The sequence below is a fragment of the Macaca thibetana genome, chromosome 2 (genome assembly GCF_024542745.1).
Source record: "Macaca thibetana thibetana isolate TM-01 chromosome 2, ASM2454274v1, whole genome shotgun sequence".
NCBI lineage: Eukaryota > Metazoa > Chordata > Mammalia > Primates > Cercopithecidae > Macaca > Macaca thibetana.
Window position 1 is genome coordinate 71,741,330 of NC_065579.1, and position 15,466 is coordinate 71,756,795.

The window sequence follows — 15,466 nt, forward strand, 5'->3', positions numbered from 1 at the left end:
GACTGTCCCTTCTCCATTTTATTCTTTTTATTGTTACTATAGCCTCCTGCACAAGAATGGCATATGAATAGTAATAATATTTTATAATCTGCTATAGTAACCATATTTGCTTGTTTGCAACAATTACATAGGACTGGAATTAAAGATACAGAGACTTGAGAATTGCCCATCATTTGCATAAAACTCTTTTCATCCAAAAGTGAAAAATTTACAGTGACAGAGCAAGAAGGAACCTTTAGAATGTCTTCCCCATTCTTATCTTATGGCAGCCTCACACTTAAGACAGCTCAAGAAAATGACATGCTGCCCTATTTGGGAAGCCATTAAAATTATTTTCAAAACTTCGGCCAGTATTGTCTTTTCAAAATAGAGTAAGTCCTGCTAGTGGAGCTTTTTTATTAATATTTTGCTTAAGCCCTAAGAATAGAATTCAAGCTTATTATTTCATATTCTAATCAAGAGAAGTAATATACAACAGCAGTTAAGAGTATGGACCCTGGAACTAGACTCCCTGGGTTCACATTGTGACTTTGCCACTTAAGGCTATGTGACCTCGATAAGGTATTTAACTTCACTTCACCATAGTATTCTCATCTTTAAAACTGGATAACAATGATTGTGAGAATTGAGTGACGTGTTGCATGTAAGATACTTAGAATCGTAACTGGCACACAGTAAGCCTAAATGATTGTTTTTAGATTAGACTTATGATTAAAGAGGAAGACAATCTACAGATTGAAAGGATAGAACAATAAGTGAGAGGGAGTTGAATCTCAAAATGTCAGAAGCTAGTAAGAAAGCCCCAGTTGGAGGTTTCCAATCCTAGAGTAATTACTAATTTCATGCAACTGAGATAATGTGCATATTTTGTGATAGAACCATTTTTGGTTAACTTCATGGGAGCTTGATATTTTCAAAAGCTGTCCAACAACACCTAATAATATTATTGTGGACATGATGGAATAATATTACCTTGATCATATTATTAGCTAGATTTACAGATTTTGACTCACATAATTATAGTGCTAGCTAATAGATCATGAACAGTGTTCTGTTAGAAAATTTAAGACATTTACAATGAGAATACCTATAATGAAAAAATAAATTGTAAATATAAATAGAAAATTGGCATTATGGAGAAGCAGAACCCAAGTATGTCATCCTAAGGTTTAACGTATATATTACCATTGAACTTCACATTTAGTTCTGAGGATTTTTGCAACCAAGATGACAAGGAAGATATGATCAGTTACAATACTATTATTATCTAAGAGAAGAAAGTAAATCAGTTCCTCAGGAGGAATTTTTCCTAGTACAGATTTGTAATGGAGATTAATCGCATAGGTTTATAAATGATAAGTACTGATTTAATAGCAATTCCTTTAATAAATATATTGAAGCAAATGCTCTTTTATAATGAAACTTTGGGAAAGAAGTATAAAGGTTGTGAAGTGTCTGTTCAGCAAAGAGAAACGGTAGGCTAATGTCATCTGTGTATGTGAACTTCTTGTGCTCTGACTTGATCTATAGTTGAGAGAACCTAAACTTTGGAAGTACACTGTATTCTTCAGTAATGTTCTTTCATATTGCTTCTCTCAGCCAGACTTTGAAGGGAGCTAGGTAATAGGGTCTAGTTAGAAAGGTGTAGAGGCAGGAATAGGACTATTTTAAGGTTGTAAGTTTTATCAGGAACAGTAGGCTTTAGAAATCAGCTAGGGAACTGGTAAAGTTGACCTCCTCCATAAAGTGTTTCTATATCATGTTTCTTGAAGCTCTGAGTTTGTTAGGGGTGCCTTGGGGCACTTGGCTGGATGGGTAGGTTGGCGTTAAGGTATTTGAGGGGCAAAATTAAGCAGCTCAGTTTTACTTTTAAATGTTGAGTTTCTGCAAAAGTCTTTATGTGACAAACAGTAAAAGAAGTTACTTTGCTTAAAAATATTGGAAAACTATTTTTGATAACCCTGATTCTTCCAGTGTATAAAATGCAAGTTTTGTGTGTCAATAATTAAATGTTCATATTTATATCATGCATCTTAAGTCATATCTGGTTCCTGTATTAGGGTTAAGGACACAAAATATATAAATTGAGATAAGGCCTTTCTGTCAAGCCCTCTTCTATAATTAAAATAGAGTTTTAGTATGTCTTTGGATCGAAGAAGACTAGTCATAGATTTGAGAAATTTTTTTACCTTTCTTCAAACTTTTATGTCTATAATCCTACAAATTTATTTAGATAGGGTCACCATTAACTTGTTACATAAACCAGGACCTTTAGAGCATGGAAGTGGTACATAACAGGACAACAAGCACTAATGGAGAGCAGTTTCCTGGGCGTATTTCATGCAGGATCTCCCAAAGTCTGCATGCAAACAGGTATAGGAGTCTCAGTGTCAAGGGTTAGGGATATGGGATAATAGTTGATTAAAATTAATAAAATAAAACACATTCTCTATTGACCAATTAGAATATAAAGTACAAATAAGGAAATGTAAATCACTTATAAACCTACTTTTTAGTGATTATAATTGTTAATATTTGGTTGAGTGAATATCCACCTAGAATTTTTATGAGTAGTAGAAAACACATATTTTCTTTTTCCTTTTTTAAAAAAAAATCCTGTGATATTTAAGTACTTTTTTATATTTATTGCTTTTATGTAACTTTTAATCATTATCATTTTTCAATGTCAGATATTATTTGAAAATATACTCTTTAAGAGTTGCAAAGTATTTTATCTTAGAGTTGCACTATAATTTATCAACGCATTCCTATCAGTATTTTGAGTTGTTTCTATTTTTTTACTAGTATAAAATACGATGAACATTTTTACATCTCCGTTTTTGAGTGGAAGTTTTTAAATTTCTTGAGGATGAATTACTGGAAGTGGAATTACAGAGTCAAATTTTTACAGTTTTGGATGTGTGTGTGTGTATCTACATCTGTATTCAAATTGTGCTTCTGCAAATATATACCAATATAAAATACCACCAGCAGTGTGTTAGGTTGTTTCAAGCAGTTAATATTTTTCTTATTAACATGTATAATAGCTGTACCTAAAATGGAAAAAAGAAATCCTATGTGTATATGTACAGTTTCCTCCAGACCTGTCTCACAAATTGCTATATGGCAAGTAAGTAGAAAATAATTACTTCACTGAGATACCCTTTGCCTGATCACCTTTGGAGAAATCATGATAACTTTTATTTTTTTCTGTTGGTGGTTTGTTTGTTTGTTTTTTTGAGATGGAGTCTTACTCTGTCATCCAGGCTGGACTGCAGTAGTACGATCTTGGCTCACTGCAACCTCCTCCTCCCGGGTTCAAGCAATTCTCCCTGCCTCAGTCTTCTGAGTAGCAGGTAACAGGCACCTGCTACCTCGCCTGGCTAATATTTGTATTTTTTAGTACAGACGGGGTTTCGCCATGTTGGCCAGGCTGATCTTGAACTCCTGACCTCAGGTGATCCATCCGCCTCGGCCTCCCAAAGTGCTGGGATTACAGGTGTGAGACACGGCGCCTGGTCTTAATATATTTCTGAAATGATGAACAGTATGTCTGGGGTTGGTTATGAAAATATAAAAGTATACTCAAGTTTTTTACATATCTGAGTGATTTGAAAAGCTAAAGGAAATTAGCCATCTAAATAAGTGTTCAGTTGGTACCTTTGAAAGTGCCAATTAGGCAGAGTATGTGAGGTGGTATATTAGGTGGAGTATGTGAGGCAGGGCTTTCCACTTGCATGGACATTCAAATGAGGTGAGTGGGCAGTTTGATGTTTGAGAGCAACGATAAGCTAGGGAGTCATTCCTTTGCTTAGTTGCAGAAGATAAAGCAGGTATTTTTCAGGAGCTTAAGTCTATCAAACTGGTGGTGTTCTTTATTGAGAAGGTGAATTGATGATAGGAGCTCATCCTCAGAGGGCTGCTGTGATCAAGATGCAGCAAGTGAATAAAACATGTATACTGCTTCATTTTAATGGAGCTCAGGAGCTATAAGCAGGTCTTAAGCTGTGCCCATTAGGACTTTTATTTGTTTTTCTGCTTTGTTAATTTATAGGAGTTATCAGCAAAGTTTCTTATCACTCTATTCTAAATAATCTATTGAGAAAAATGCCAGCCCTAAATAAATTGTTCTTGTCCCCCAGATGAAGGGAAGAGAGTTAGCTGAATAGTCTACTGGTCTAAAAGGAATGTTTTGTAGCCATGCCATGTTCAAGACACAAGTCACATAAGGAGGTGTCTAGGCCTGGTTATAGATCTTCTATAATATTTATCATGGACTTCTCTGAGTTCTTCTTCTGACTTTCTGTCCGTCTTACGTGCATGTTTCATGAGGCCTGTACAGTATCTAGGGTTGTCTGGGCAAAATCTATAGACTAAGGTAAGTGAACTCTTTATTATGGCTTGTTTGGTTTATAATATGAGACCACAGCATTAATTGGACACTTCATGTGTGCTGTTAATACATGTAAGTCCTCTAAGCTAATAAGCTTTTTTGGATTTCCCTATTGAAGGGGATTGCACATATCTTAAAGGCAGTTGACCACACTACCGTGTTTGTGGGAAGTTAGATTAGCAACCTCAAGTTACCAAACTTAAAGTTGAATATTTCAGTCCTTCCTCAACTTTTAAGACACAAACTATCAGCTTACAAAATTTAATTTTGCAGCCAGGATAAAGTAAATAGGATGGCATTGGCAGAGACAAAATTTGATGCACTCTATTTTTCTAAAGGATAAATCACATGAAAGGCAATATTGTCTAAGAGAAAAAATAACACCAAAAGAGTTTCTGGGGCTTACCTTAAAGGTTTCCCTCTTCTAATTATACAGAGAAAAATCACTATGCTCCACATTCTCCAAGATTAGAAAGCAGGGGAAAAATGTACTTAAACTAAAGTAAGGTTGGATATCAGAAATCACATTTTGGTAGTATTGTTAAACATTGTGAAGAGTTACCTTCGAAAGACCCCATATCCTTTAAAAGAGGGGAGGAGGAGTTGCAGGCACACCTGGCCTCTGAATGCATAACAGGCAAAGTCTTTAGAAAGCTGTTGGCAAAGGTTATGGGGAAAGCAGTAGACAAGCGGCAGCTACAAAGAATTTGCTGGCCCATGTTAGAAAGTAAGAGGAATAGCAAATAATTGCTCCTAGGCCAAAACAAAAACAACAACAACAAAATCATCTCAAGGACAATGGAAGAGTGGCAGTGCTAATACACATCAAAATGTGAAAGAATCATGGGAGGAGCTGCCTACACAAGCACAAACAAAAAGGGAGAGAAATTAAAATGTAAGCTTGCTATGTTTATAGGAAACAGTTATGTGATTATGAAAATGTTTTGGTTTGGTGGCTGGAAAATAGGTATAAAATGTAAATATTGTATTTAAAACATTTCGAATTATTATCTAGAAGAGTATAAAAGAGTGATAGACTCTTAATTGACTGAGATATTTATGTGGTTTCAGCTAGAAGGACAAATCAGTGGTCTCCAAGAATCAATTCTTATGGTATGATTCTCTGAAATAATATTGAGATTTGTTGGTGCTGAGTATGTGTTATGAAGTTCAGAGTGCAAATGGGTATAATTAAATAAACGTTCACTAAGCAACTGCTGTGAAAAAGGCATGAAGTACAAAGTTAAACAAGATGTGGCACATTTTTAAAAAGGTGCTTGCAATATCCACAGAGAGATTTTGATGGTAACAGATCTGGTAAGGGCTACTTGAGAGGTACACGGGCATTTCCATAAAAGAAAAGAACAGGCAGAAATGAGTTTGGACTATGGGAGAACATGTAAAGCTTTCCCGGAGGGAAGGCATTTGGTTTGGGCCTTAAAGGAGATATGAGGTTTTTGACCAATGAAGATGGGAGGAGGAAAGGGAACCCTGGGCACGGAAAAGCATAGGTGGTAGTACATATAAGCTGGAATACATAATGTGTTTGGTGCTTTCTCAAAGTCAACAAAGGCTTCTGAAGAGGAAAGAGCACCATTAGAGCTTTAGTAGATAAACTTTTGGGAGGAGATAACACAACAAGAGCAGTTAGGAGCTACTGAATTAGCTTAGAGGAGAGGTAATAACTGCTTGTTCTAGGTAAGCCAGTAAGAAAATGAGGTAAGCTGCTAAGGAAACTGAGAAAAGAAGGGAATCATGAGAGAGAACTAGTGATGAAAGACCTGGGTGGGTGTAGAGGGAGAATCAGAGATAACACAAAGACAACAGGATGGTTGGTTGAATATTGAGGCCATTGACAAAAACTGGAGAGAAGGAAAAGGATACCGTGAAGCAAATCCTTGGAATCAAAGCTTGCTTCTCTTGTGACTGTTTTTCTTTCTGCCTTCACATCCTTCCTTTCATCTCCTCAGTTCAGTCCCTGCTTTGTGCCTCGTTCTGTGCAAGGTAAAGTAATGAAGGGAAATAAAAACACGCGAAAGATATCTCCCGGCCCTTTAAATGCTTACCATTCAGTTTGAGGAATAGAATCTATCCATATGTATGGAATCCTTAGCACATAGTTAGAGAGACTATAACTATTGTGCGGACCCAAAGGGGAAGAATAAGGGGTTGGGCCGTCTGTCCTGCAGAAGTGAATCTTAGATACAAATATGCAAAACATACTCTAGTTGTGTATCAGGTAATAAATGGGGTCAAGCCCATTAGTGCTGGTTCCAGTTTGATATTAACAGATTTGTCTTTTGGGTTTTCTTGAAGATGGTAGCATGTCTCCGTGTGTTGTCACCCTTGTATTCAGAGATGAGAGGAATATTAAATAAGTTTATGACAAGCTATTCCTGCCCTCTTGTTATTTATTGAGATTCCTTACCCCTAGGAATTACTTTGCAGATGCTTCTTTTTGAAAGCTTTCTTGTATTTCATAATTATTTGTTGAACAAGTAAATATGGTGACTTTTGAAATTAACTTAACCCTGACTTTCAAATACAGCATTCCTAGATGATGTGAAGCCTTCAAATGGCCTGGGGTCTGATTTCTTATGGTAATGTCTTGGCATAGGATTCAAGGATCTGATTTTGCATCTAGGAGTTGTGAACTAGAATACTTAAACACAGCTCCACCCACCCCCTTTCTTTAAAGACCCAGTGACTTAAGTAGAAGTTGTAAGTCTTTATTTCACCCCTGCACTGTAGCTTTCAGAAATCTTAAAAGAATCCAAAATGGGCTAGTTATTTTGCACTTCCCTCTTAATAGCACCCAGGGATAATTACCGGTATCTTTTGTTGCCATCTGTTTTCTAGTTTCTAGATCTATTTTTATTTCATGTTTCTATTCTGTTAAAAATTCTATTTATAAAAAGCACATATAGTTGGCAATATGAGATTTTTTGGATCTTCTTGTAGTTTATGAGACCAGTTACCAGATCATTTGTGAAGACTAGTGATTTGTGAAATTTGAATCTGAAAACCAATAGCAAAGGGAAGAAAAGCAGTGGGAGTATTTACCAGATAAAGGATGTCGCAGTACTCTTTACAAAGCCAGTGGTGAGGGCCACTGAAAGGAAAAGCGTCACCATGTCTAGTCTTTTAGTATTCACTCAGGGCAAAGACAGACTTCAGAACAGATACTGTCTTTAGGAGTATCATAGTGATCACTGAGGGACACTCGAAGACGTTTCTTTATTTCTTTCCTATTTCTACTCTTTTGGGGCTCCATTCTCTAATTAAAATTGGTGTTTTGGAAAAAGGGAATGTGAATTCTGTATACAGTAATAAATTATATCCTTGCCTCAGATGGAACTAAAATGACTGCAGACGTGAAATTTCCCTGCTTCTGAAAACTTAATTTGATATTTTCTCTTACGCACCAACCAGCGATTTGCAGAGGCACAGACTGTAAGATTAATTGAGGCAGCCATCTCTTCTGGCACATCTAATCTTACATCTAATTATCTGATCATCTGAATCACAAATACAGTAGTTAAAGGGTGTCTGTTTAAAGGGCAGACTTAAAATATAAATATTAAAAAGGAGCTCTCTGGTTTTCCAGAGACAGACATGCAGACTTGTAATGGCCATTATGTTATTCATGGCTTAGGTCAGCAGGCCACATGGAACCGTGGTTATATTGCTCTATCACTAAAATGTGAAGATAATTCTGAAGTCTGTATTAGGTTTGTTTTGACAATTAACCTCCATTAGTATTCCAGACCACATAAGAGCAAAACTCTTAAAAGGCTCTCTTTTCAAGAATGCGCTGTCAAATTGACTTCATCATTTAAATAGGACTGTAGTCACAGTAAATGATGAGTTGATATTTATACAAAGCGTAACCTTAATTACAATATTATGAGCAATTAAACCCAGTGTTCACGGAATTATTGTACATTTATGTGTAACAGAGTAAAAACATTGCATAGGACTGTTAAGCTTTTTGTATGAATCTAATTAACTTTGACAGGCTTTGAGCTTTTCTCCCTCTTTTTAGAAGTGCTGTAGATAAATGTACTTGCATCTGGAAAACTTCAAACAGTTTTGATCAGCATTTCAGATCTGATTTAAAATGAATGCATTGAGACGCTGTCTTAAATACAGAGTTGATAGACGTGTGGTGCGCAATTTCTTGTAGCAGGAAGGCAGATGTGGTAGGGAGAACAGCTGTAGACTAGAGCAGCCAGTGGATATTGTTTTTTGTCACAATCTAATGTCAGGCAGCTACTGCTGTGAACAGGTCTTTATGTGTTTGGCTCTGGTTAATGCTGCGGATGTGAAAAGCTGAAGTCACACTGATTCCTTGGAAGGCAATTAGGAGGGAGATGTAAGTCTTTATTTTACCCCTACACTGCTTACGTTTCCATTCCTGTAGCCCTTAGGGAACGAGCACCATGAGCAAACCAAGGTTCCCATGGAGTCCCAGTGACGTTTTAAGTTTCATAAGTGAGGAATAGAGTCCTCCTTCAAACAGTGAATCATGACATTGAGGATTTTGGAATTACTCTTCTTAATTCCCTAAAATCCCACTATTGATTAGGCATGAGAGGAAGCTAGGAATTTCATCATCTAATTTGCATGGCTCAGTGGTAACGACAACCACCACCACTACCACAATATATTTTTTTGGCACCAACAATTTTGGTGATTGGCATATATTACCTTATTTAATCTTTACCCCAACTCTATGAAGTAGACACCATTTTCAATTTATTGATGAAGAAACTGAGACTTGGAGCATTTATTGTCATTTGGGAAGTCATGTAACTAGAAAGTGCTATTAAAACACAAGATAGGCTTTGAATATTAATGAGATAAAAATTAATTTTAAAAATATAATAAAACTATATATAATATGGGCCCGTTTATGTAACAAACACAAGAGTAAGTATGGTAATATATATAAATATATTTGCACTGATATAAACGCAGATAAAGAGAAACTGTTGAGTACACTAGATGGCTGACAGTGGTTATTTTTAGGTGGTTGAGCAGAAGGAAGGACAAAGTAGAAAGATTTTTCAAGTTTTGTTCAATAACTTCTTTCGTTGTTTAAATCTTTAATTCGTGTGTTGCTTGAGTACTTACAATTTTAAAGATCACAAAAGGACTTTTGCTGCTAAAGTAAACATCTGAAAATGTTTGGTGGTAGCTTTGATTTCAACTAGGACTCTCTGACTATAACATCTATGCTTTTTCCATGAAGTTATGTGTCCTTTAAAAGTGTATATTAATGTTAAAAAATCTGATATCAAAAGATAGTGAATTTCCTAGCCTTCTTGTTGTCCTTAGAAAACCTTGCTTATACTGGCCAGGTGCAGTGGCTCACGCCTGTAATCCCAGCATTTTGGGAGGCCAAGGTGGGTGGATCATTTGAGGTCAGGAGTTCGAGGGCAGCCTGACCAACATGGAGAAACTCCATCTCTACTAAAAATAGAAAATTAGCTGGGCATGGTGGCTCATGCCTGTAATCCCAGCTATTCGGGAGGCTGAGGTAGGAGAATTGCTTGAACCTGGCAGATAGAGGTTGCAGTGGGCCGAGATCAAGCCATTGCACTCCAGCCTGGGCAACAAGAGCAAAACTCCATCTTAAAAAAAAAAAAAAGAAAGAAAGAAAATCTTGCTTATACTTAGATGACTTGGGGATACATCAGAATTCCATTCTTAATTTAAAATAACCAATATATTTCGAATACTTACGATGTACCAGTTGCACTGTGAAGCCCTGAGGAGGTTGCAGAAGTGGAAAGGACACTGGCTCTCCTCCTAAGGTGTTATCAGCATCATGAACAGACAGACTGGTGCCCACATAGCTAACACACAATGTGGCGACAGTGGGAGAAACAACCTGCCATGCGACTTTACAGAGGAGACAAGTATTTCTAAGGTTAGGGTTCACATAACAATTTATTCTGTACCTATGTCGATGTTTAGGAGCCGGGCATAATGGAAGATACTGAGATGTGGCTTCTGTCCTCAAAGACCTTGTCTTGGTACAGAAAAGGGAACATTATAACACAGGAAAATAATAGAGCAAGAAAAGCCAGGAATAGCTAAGTGATGTAGATTAGGCCCTAAATGAAACGGGAATTCAGAAAAAATTGTGATCACTGTGGGTAAGAATTGTAGAAGATTTCATAAAGAAAGAAATTATAGTACCACTATTTTTTTTTTTTGGCTTAAAAGAAGGGTGGCCAGGACTCCTTTTTTTGTACTTTGAAACTGGCCTTTGAGTAGAGTCTCTCATTATCTCTGACAGTTGTTAGAAAAAGGAACAGAATAACAAATCCATCCACAGCTGATGCATTTATTTGATATATATGTATACATATGTTTGTAAATATATATTTGTGTGTGTGTGTGTGTGCAGATGTGTACTGAATATTAGGCGTGATAGATATCTATTTTCCTCTCTCTCTTGTTCCCTTCTTCCCTTCCTCTATTTTTTCCTTCCTTTTATTTCTTTTTTTTCTGTTAATATTACTCAGACATATGACACAGAATCAGGCATGCTTGAAATACGCAAGATTTTCAGTCTAAAAAATAGAATAGAAGCATAGAGGAGCTAGCTGTTTAGGGAGTTTCCCTTTAAGAGGCATTATACCGGCGGGGTGCGGTGGCTCACGCCTGTAATCCCAGCATCTTGGGAGGCTGAGACGGGCGGATCACGTCAGGAGATCGAGACCACCCTGGCTAACACAGTGAAACCCCGTCTCTACTAAAAATACAAAAAAAAAAAAAAAATTAGCCGGGCGTGGTGGCGGGCGCCTGTAGTCCCAGCTACACGGGAGGCTGAGGCAGGAGAATGGCATGAACCCAGGGGGCGGAGCTTGCAGTGAGCCGAGATCGCGCCACTGCACTCCAGCCTGGGCGACAGAGCGAGACTCCGTCTCAAAAAAAAAAAAAAAAAAAAAAAAAAAAAGGCATTATACCTCAGTTCTGGATCCTTCTAAATACGTTAAACCATAATCATATATCTAAAGTACCAAACACAGGGCTAGCACATAGTAGATGCTTTGTAAGCATTACTTCTCTGCCTTCTTCACAAAACTTTATTATTCAATCTAAGAAGAGAGAAAAAGCCACATGGGAGGGGGGTGTACAAAAGTTAAAAAGACTGAGGGTTGCATATTTGGAAGAAATTTGATTTTTAACAGGCAATTCTTGAAAATGTCTCAATATTACAGTGACTGGGTCAGTTATTATGGAGCAACTCTGAACTTGGAGAGAAGACATTATGAGCATACTAAGAAATACATATGCATCTAGGGCAAATCACATATGCCAAATCACATATGCTGTTAAGTATTTGCGCTTTTAAAAAGTATGTATTTCTATGATACCGGCTTCCTTACATTTTTTGTTTTTAATAACTTTAAACCAGATAAAAATCTCCACAGCCATTCAGACTCAGACTAACTTAACTGAAGACTAAATTTGAGATTCAGCCCCAGTGAATTATTCATTTTTAAAAAATGATAATTTTCCCAATTATGTAAGTATGCAAACTCACCATGGAAAATTTGTAAAATAAATGAAGGAGGTATAAAACAAACAAGCAAAGACTTGAAATCCTGCATGCAGAAGAAAATTTGTTAGCATTTGGTTCCAAGTTCTCTCAGTGTTTTTGTGATGCTTATTTATTTTGTAGGTATTACATATTTGCTTAGGACCATACTTTGTCAATTTAAAAGTTGCATATTTTGCAGTGTGACCCAGTTTGCAATCATTGTTCCCTTTTACAATATTTGAGGTGGCCCTAGGGAAAAGGCCTGTTTTTGAACCTGATTGAGCACTCTGTTCTGGGGCCTCTCTCTTTCTTCATTGTCATCCCCAGAGTGTGGAAACCTGGAGATTAGCTGGGGAGGGCTTCTGCTCTGGGCCTGGGGGAGAAGATTGCGGGAGCATTTGCTCCTCTGAGAAGACAACAAGACAGCTGGCTGATACAGAGGATCTTGGATGGCTGACTGGATGGCGTCAGAAATAGGAAACAACTTGAGTTAATTGGCACATGTCCTGAGATTCATGCTCAAGCACAGCAGCAGGTTAGGATCTGATATGACCTGAAGGTGGTGGACCACTAGGCTAGGAACAGAGGCAGGGAGAGAGAAAAAATACCAAGAGCATCTGTAGATAGAGCACTAAAACCTTCAGCAGTGTTTCTCTCTTCCTGAAACTTGCTGGGCATTAAAATGACTGAATGCATTTATTTATGCTTATCCTTGGTGCCCCCAACCATCTAGGTATGAAGGGTTAGGGTGGCAACCTGTTTGGAAAGGGAGATAAGATGTTCATCCTAGAACTGCTTTGGTCTGCTTATGTTTATTTGGGGTAGTTTTGGAGAGTCTGGTGGAAATTGTAGGGGGTAGGATTAAAGTCTCCCTTCTCCAGCGACCCCTGTCTACTTTTACTGATTATTTCCTTGGAGCCTATGAACCAGTGTTAGTTCAGTAGAACTCTTGAAGCCCTGTTTCAGTGATGGTTCTTATCATGTGAACTGACTAGGGATGCCATGCAGTGTCCCTAAGCCATAAGCCATGGTGGCCCAGGAAACCCATGTCCTTCTATGTTGGATAAGTAACCACAATACTCCTTTATTCAGTGCATATTTATTACGTACCAAGCATGTATTAGATACTGTGCAGAATACTGTGGATTAAAGACTAATAGAAATGGCCTTTGTCCCCAGGAAACACAATGTATGGACAGGTAGATTTATAAAGAGATTATTAATATTAAGTCTTGGAGGTGGAAGTAGGGTTATGCTGTTTGTCCAGTCATGGGAATTAAATAGTGGGTAGGTTCTAATGAATGATAGTCCAATGATTACATATTATGTTTACCTACTTAATATAGTCTTTAATCAAAAGCAGAATTTTGTGTATAACTTCTATTATGCAAAGTTTCTCATGCTAGTGTTTCTCACAATATTATTTGTGTGTTGAAATCTGAGCAACATGACTTTTCTTTCTTGCTGCTTTTACAGTGAGCTCTCATTGGAATAGTTCTTTTGACATTATTGTTTTTCCTTAAGTCAATATTTTATCTCATTGATAATCTAGTAAACTGGGAACTCGACTTAAAAAGTTTCTTATTTTACAAATATTAGCCAGATGCGGTGGCACACACCTGTAATCCCAGCTACTCGGGAGGCTGAGGCACGAGAATCGCCTGAACCTGGGAGGCGGAGGTTGCAGTGAGCCAAGATCACACCACTACACTGCAGCCGTGGCATCAGAGTGAGACTCTGTCTCAAAAAAAAAAAGAAAAAAAAAAGTTTCTCATTTTATTATTTATCTAATGTTCTTTAGAGGCAGGTTTCAGGAATGTAGCAACAGTCCCTGAGACTCTGAGTTGGGTAGACTCACTGAGTAAAGATCGTTCAACTTTGGTAGAAGGTGGGTATTGGTAGATTTGTCAAGCTCCTCGATTATCAGATACTTATAGTTTGAGAATCATTAGGAACATTGAGCTATGATTATAGACTTTCTCTGTATCAGTTACAATAAGTATGTATTTCACAAATTGCAAATTTAACAACAGTGATTCTGCCACTGTAGACAAAATTGGGTCTGGCTTTTGTTGATCCTTTTAGAGTGAAGTAAAATTCTTATATTTATAGAAATCAGCTAATTCTCTTGATGTCTCTCTCTCCCCTGTTTCTGCTTGCCTTCTTCCCCTCCTCTCTGTTCTGCTTAATGTCACTTCTCTTTCTCCTCTACCCTCTTCCCTCTCCCCACCTGCTTTACACGTTGTGATCACATAGGTAAGATGGTGTTGTGGTCGGGGGCAGACTTATGATGACAGGAGGAGGATGTGTGTGCTTCTGACCTGGCTTATCTTCAGTAGATCTCTAGTGTGTAGTTCTCACACTGTAGCATGTGTTAGAATCACTTGGAGGGCCAGTTAAACCCAGATCGCTGGATTACATCTGAGTTTCCGACTCAGTACATTAAGGTGGGGCCCCAAATTTGAATTTCTAACAAGTTCTCAGGTGTTGCTGATGCTGCTAGTCCAGGAACCACATTTTGAGAACCACTGATCTACGAGAGTCCCTTACTATGTAAAAACTATTATTACTTTTTGAAAAAGTAAATTTGGGAAAAAAATATTGGAGGATGAATTCTCATTTTAAATAGCCATGACGTTGTGGAAAATTTTAAAATCTGCTCTGTTTTTAAGCATTTTCAGGGAGGGATATGATAACTTACCTAATAACTTATTCAAATAGTTTCTCAATGTATAAAACGTCTATTATATAGCCTTTATCTGAAATTTACCTTATCTTTGTCCTACACTTTTTGACCTTGAAAAGGTGATGTCACATGGTAATTGAAGACAATTATCAATCTTCTCTATTTCCTTCCACCCTGTATCCCCAGTCTAAGAGTATATTTCTTTAATACCTCAGTACTGACATTAATTTAATTTTGATAAATGAAAAGATGCTGAATGTTGAGGCAAGTTATCTTTGATGAAAGAAGGCTGAACTTTTTCATCTGTACAAGGAAGATTTTACGAAAGACATCCAAGTTCCTGGAAAGAAGTTTATCTGACCCAGACATTAAAACATTAAAGGCAGGGTGATTTTAGCATGGCTTTTAAAAATAAGGCTTTATGTCAGAGATTTATTTGGGTACACTTTGGTGCCAATTGTGTCATCCAATTAGTAAACTAATGGATCATGTGACACTCAGTGTATAGTTGTACAATTTTTTTCTTGGACATCAAGGGTAAATTCCAGCCTGGTGTTTTTTGTTTGTTTGTTTTGTTTTGTTTTTCAACTTTTGATTTTTTTTTTTGGATTTACTTCTTAATTGAAGTTGTTTTATTTCTTAGTAAAAGTACAACATGTTTTGAAATATGTATACATTGTAGAATGTGGCTAAACTGGGCTAATCAAGGTGTGTGTTACCTTAAAGACTTCATCTTTTGGGTATGGTGAGAACAACTTAAAATCTACCTTAATATTTTTCAAGAATATAATACACTGTTATTAACTATAGTCACCATGTGGTACAATAC

At 37.1% G+C, this 15,466-nt stretch overlaps 1 protein-coding gene across 1 annotated transcript in view; it reads left to right on the forward strand.

Moving 5' to 3' along the window:
• The window catches only part of LOC126948943 (EGF-like and EMI domain-containing protein 1), a 491,125-nt gene that overhangs the window by 26,574 nt on the left and 449,085 nt on the right, over positions 1-15,466 (forward strand). The gene's annotated exons all lie outside the window — the stretch shown is intronic.